The 6000-nt window shown below is 34.6% G+C and overlaps 1 pseudogene across 1 annotated transcript; it reads right to left on the bottom strand.

Annotated features, from left to right (window-relative positions):
• Positions 1-284: 284 nt before the first annotated feature.
• Positions 285-4979, bottom strand: LOC143536512 (ABC transporter G family member 1-like; annotated as a pseudogene). The gene is made up of 8 exons (XR_013135898.1): positions 4764-4979; positions 4207-4286; positions 2288-2752; positions 2128-2214; positions 1837-1953; positions 1562-1744; positions 1088-1174; positions 285-989 (listed from the first exon to the last, which is right to left on the bottom strand). The product of XR_013135898.1 is annotated as an ABC transporter G family member 1-like (transcript).
• Between the last annotated feature and the right edge of the window lie 1021 nt (positions 4980-6000).

Genomic DNA, 6000 nt, shown 5'->3' with positions numbered 1-6000 from the left:
TATGTGATCATTCTAGTGCAAGTTCTCTCGCTTCATACACAATTCGTTGGGTTTAGTGAAGGCTTAGAAGGCTTAGGTCACCATGACCGAACCACGTAAATCTTGTGTACTTGTTTTCTTATTATCTTCAGAGTCTGAGTGTTGGTTGTTTCTGCTTTGCCACTTGATTCCTAACACAATCCACAAACAAACCTAGTATTGTCTCCAACAAATACATCATAAATGAAAGTACATAATATAAAAATCTCTCTTAACACTGATAAGGAGGTATGATTGACACATAATATATTTCAAGATACAAGCTAGGTTCATGTAGACAATAGATGTATAAACAAAAGAGAGATATTACATGGGTTTTAGATTCATCAATTGATACTCAATAAGAAAGTTCTAACAATAGGCTTCACCCACTCAGTTGTCTTTATAATACAAACGACTATTATCCTGTACACAAACACCATACCAAATACGATTCCGAGATCGACCCACTTAGAGTATCCCATCTCTACTTGTAACAAACCCTTCAATATCATGTCTCCATCAAGGGTAGGAGGTCCTCCCAAGTACTCAGGAAACTTAAGACCATGAAACTCATTTTTGTACAATCCTTGTAATGCATACTTGTGGAATGAAACATAGTGCATTGGGTATTTCCAGAATACTTGAGCTAGATCATGTGGCAACCTAAAAAATCCAGCACTTAATATCATTACACCTTGGATTCCCGCACCTAATATTATGCCCATGAGCAAATTTGGCACGATTGTAGCCATGATCATCATGAGGCATTCAACGATTAACATTGATGCGAAGAGCATTGACGCAAAATAGATGAATTGTTCACATTCTCTCTGAAGACCTACAAGCGAGTATGCTATTACACTCGGGACTAGAGATATGGCAAATAGGTAGGGCGTTGAGGAGATCAGATGGCTGATAACAAATGATCCAACCCCGTAATGCCCATTTAAACGTTCCCATTGAAACACCTACACGTATACGGTTACAACATGGTTGTCAAAAATAGAAATTGGTAAAAGATCATTAATTTTTTTCGAGATGTAACATGTGAAGTGAATCAACAAACCTTCATTTCCTCCATGAAATAGGGGAAACCGCCAATAGCCAAGATGGTAAGGAATGAAGTGACAAACACAAGCATTGAAATCCTAGCCTGCCATTGAAATCGTGCTTGAAGAGCATTGTACGTTATACATCGAAAACTTGTTTTTGAGGAAATATGTAATTTTGCAAGTTTAGAGCATGTTTGGGATTGAGTTTGACAAATGCTTATTGGCTTATTGGTGTTTTCAAAAAGCCAATAAGTTAAAATGTGTTTGGCAATCACAAAAATCTTTCTTATTTTAGCTTTTTGAAATGTTAAAAAACAGTTTTCCAGAAGCCTCAAATTCTGGCTTTTTGAGAAAAACCAAAAAGCCAAAAAACATTTTTCAAACTCAATCCCAAAGATGCTCTTAGAGGGAGAAATATATAATTCACCGTAGTTAAAATAATATACTCTTCTTAACGTGTATATTCCAAATTCCAATATATAACTTACGTTTAAGGAGTTAAATCCGTAACCAAGATCGTAGTAAATTGTCCCCACGGAAAAACCTAAAGCGATATATATACCAAGGCGTAGCCAATAGTATCCTATATCGCGATACATGTTTATGAACGATCTTTTTCACTGTGTAACGAAGCTAGCTTTCAAGTGTCCTTTTTCAGCCATCCCTCTTTCCTATAGATTTCAAAAATGTGATTATCCACTAATGTATTCAAATATTCAATATAGACCTTGATTATATAAGAACTAGTGAGATGATCATGTACTTGTTCACATATAGTAGCTATTTCACTTTTGACATCCATATATATCTCAGATGACTTGTAGGATTCCGAAAGTACATCGACTACTTTCTTACCAGCTAAATGTCCATTAGCATGGTCCTAAACGAGGGAAAAAAGAAATAGTTAGTACGTTGATCAAACATATTCAATAAGAAGAAAAGTCGAAAAAGGGTGTTACAATTATATGTCGATGTAACATGAGCGACGATGTTAATATATGAAATTCATCAAAAGAGTTAAGTTAACCGACTAATTTGAACAATTAGGACCTACCTCATCAAAGTCTGCGTTGATAGTTATGAGGAAGTGATCTGCAGGATTTTGTAGATCTGGACAAGGAAAACCATTGGCTGCAAAAAACTGTTTATAACAAAATTTTTATAATTTTGTGATGATCTTAAGTCTCATGATCATGATAAGATGGAGAGGTTACCTGATTAGCTTTAAATGTTGGACCGAAATATACTGTTTTCCCCAAAGAGAGAAGACAAAGATTATTAAAAAGCCCAAAAACTTGGCTACCAGGTTGATGGATAGCGGCTAAAACCGTCATCCCATATTGTCGAGTGAGCTTAACAATCTGGTTCATGACATAATATGACGCTGCACTGTCAAGACCACTCATAGGCTCATCAAGCAAGAGAAGTTTAGGGTGTGTTAAAAGTTCTATACAAACGCTTAGACGTCGTTTTTGGCCACCGCTAAGTCCTTTGATTCCCCAGCCACCTATTCTTGTGTTCATGGAATCTTGGAGTCCCATATCTTTTATAATTTTATCAGCTCTTTCCCTCTTCTGGGATCTTGGCATTGACTTAGGTAGTTGTAGTTCAGCTGAGTAGTATAGTGTTTCTTTAACCGTTAAAGTCCATGTTAAAGTTTTTTCTTGAGTCATATAAGCCTACACCAATATTAAAGAAGAACACTTAAGAGTTCACATTCTAAATATTCAAGAAAAATTATCCGATTCTAGAATAAAAATGTAACTTTGTGTAACATCTTGCCTCTAGTATCAACTAATAATGTCCGTTTGGACCACGATGGGTTTACGCATATGGTTTTGGTTGCCCGAGTAGAGACTTCCTAGGAGTTGATCAGTTCTAGTCCTGCTAGCACTCGAGCAACTTAACTAAGGAACTCTTGATGAGGAACTAATCCAACAGTTGATAGACTCTTATATGGATCAATATTTCGTGCAAGATTTGTAGCATTCAAAACCTTTCAAAAATAAGATGGTGCGCAAGATTCTAGTTGTCACCTGTAATTTAGGCTGTCATTTACTGTTTTGTTTGTGATTTTTTTTAGGGTGCTGCTAAATATGCCCACTCTTAGACCATTTTTACTAAATATACACCCCCTTAACTTATTAGATAAATTACTATTACCCTTTAACATTAATTATATACATATTAGTCCCTACAACATATTTTTCACATAATAATCTTCACTACATATATCAAATTAAAAACAATCAAGTATTACTATTAATTTATTTTTTTAGTATTAATATTGTAAATATTTATAATATTTTTTTTAATTTTAATAGTATATATATTTATAATATCCTTATTTTACCTCTTTATCTTTTACAAAATAAACCCGAAACTCAAAAACCTAAAACCCTAAACCCGAACCCTAAACCCTAAACCCTAAACCCGAAACCCTAAACCCGAACCCTAAACCCTAAACTTTAAACCCTAAACTCGAAATCGGAAACCCGAAAACCTAAACCCTAAACCCGAACCCTAAACCCTGAACCCTAAACCCGAAACCTAAACCCTAAACCCGAAAACCTAAACCTTAAACCCGAAATCATAAAAAAAAACGCAACTTGGAAAAAAAATATAAAATCCTTGTTTTTGTGCTAATTTGGTAATTATATAACTTCAAGGGGTAAATTTAAAGTTGGTTTTTCCAGGGGGGGTATGACAAGCAACCAGGAGGGGTACATTTAGCCTGACCCCTTTTTTTTATCGTTTGTAATTTCGAAATTTTGGTATACCTGCCAAAATTAGAAATCCCCATATGAAGGGCCTATTGTAATGTTTTATTCATTCACATATTAATCAAAAACCAATTATTCTTGAGAACACGTTCTCTGCTTATTTTATCGCTTCCGTTCTGCATGAACTCTACATTTAACCACAACTATTTCACTAAAAAACAAGCTGGTGAGGCGGTGATACTTCATATGACAGCTTTTCCTAATGAACCCATCGCTTCTTTTGTCTATGGTGAATGTGTGATTTATGTAGTGTATTATACCTTACGCGTTGAGTTTTCCTTTCTTGTACTCGAATACTATAAATAAATAAATAAATACAAATATGACTCACTAATGAGTTAAGCACATACCATAGTGCCATATGTGAGTCTTTGCTTACTTCCGTTTATTAGAATGTGTCCGGTGTTCCTTACGTTTGATGCCAACCGTCCTGCGGTTGTGAACAACAAAGATCTGAAACCATAGTTGCATGCATTTTGAAGGCTTAAATTAAAAAAACAATATTACACAAATAGTTTTGCAGAACTTCAAATTTCAAAATAACATCCATAACAAAAAAAAAAAATTGTTGCAAACTTCCCGTCGTTACAAAGGGAGAGGAGATACTTGCAAAAGTTCTTACATTCTCTAACTAACTCCAACACCCTTATATTTTTAAAACTCCCCGCCATTACAAATAGAGGTACCCCTTTTGGAAAAAAAAATCTTTTCAGCCCCCAAGTGATTAAACCTTTAATTTAGATCCCTTTGAAAAAAAAGGTTTAACAAAAAGAATTCAAATGACTTTACTATATAGGATATTTTCAAAATTTAGTTACCATGGTGTAAAGTAACCATATGGGTTTAAACAACTTTTAGAAGAAAAAAAATGAGGCAATTTTAAAGAGTCAAATTGTTAACTACATACCACCCAAACAATCAAGTAGAGTAGATTTGCCACAACCCGAAGGACCCATAATAGCCACAATCTCTCTTGGTTTGGCATAACCGGTGGCACCACAAGTATGGTTTTACATGCATCTTTTTCATTATAGCTCGAAACCGAAACTCCAAGCTCATTCCATGTCAAATGGGCTCCGGTCCTTTGCTTCATCACAAGGGACTCGGAATCAACCATTTCCATTTCCGCTTTTCCTAAAAGAGTGAGTGAGAGAGAGTGAGTCGATTTGGAGTGGTTCAAGATGGTGGGATGACTAGGGACGATTATATAGCAAGAACATTATAATGGTTATTTTATGAATTTGTTTTTTTATATTTAATGTCCTTTGTTTACATTTGTGACACATGGGAGAGAAATGCATGCATCATCATAATTATATACCTAAACAAATTAAAGGCAGGCCAAGAAAAAACTTCCACGACATAATTTGATTGGTATATCTGCCAAAATGAGAGCAAGAGCCAAACTAAAATAGAAACTTTTTTTATCCTTCAAAGTGGAATACTATCTTGATAGCAGTTTATGAATTCTCAGCCATTCACAAAAATACTATATAATAAGAAATAAAATCTGTTTATTATGCACGTTTTAATCATCTCTGGATTTAGATTTCTCTCTTTCTGTTCTCCTTTACTTTACTTTACTGCTATTTGGTATATGAGCAACCAAGATATATATGATATGTTGGAAATCTTGTATAAAAGAATCCAAAAATAAGAAAAGAAATAATCAAGAAACGGTGAACCGGGCTTATGTTTGACACAATTCCCTTAAACAGATTCTCGGTCTGTTCCCAGGGTACTCCGATTCGAAGCAGAAACGTAGTACTGCCGGATTTGATCACTTGCCCGAAACGAAAACCGTAACAATGTTGTTGTAACAAAGAGGAAGAGGAAGAAGTGTGTATGTTGGTGTATTTTCGGTTGTGTGTCAACTCAAGAGATGGTCCGTTTATATAACCATAGAATCATAATCAATAATGATAATGACCATTAAATATCAAATAATGGCCATTAGTGCATTACAAAACCGAAATTAATAACCATTATCATAATAATTATTATTAATAAAATTGACCAACAATTTCAGTTTATGAAATGAATCTCAAACGAATTCGAATCTCAAACGAATTCAAAAATTTTCCTAACTCGGGCCCGGGTTTTAATTGAGACTTCATTCACACACTTTACTTAAAACTTTCAAC

Source organism: Bidens hawaiensis, unplaced genomic scaffold (genome assembly GCF_021521415.1).
Source record: "Bidens hawaiensis isolate Kalapana, Puna unplaced genomic scaffold, B.hawaiensis_p1.1 tig00010811_1, whole genome shotgun sequence".
NCBI lineage: Eukaryota > Viridiplantae > Streptophyta > Magnoliopsida > Asterales > Asteraceae > Bidens > Bidens hawaiensis.
The sequence above is the reverse complement of the archived record's forward strand: the minus strand, read 5'-3'. Positions and strand labels throughout refer to the sequence as shown.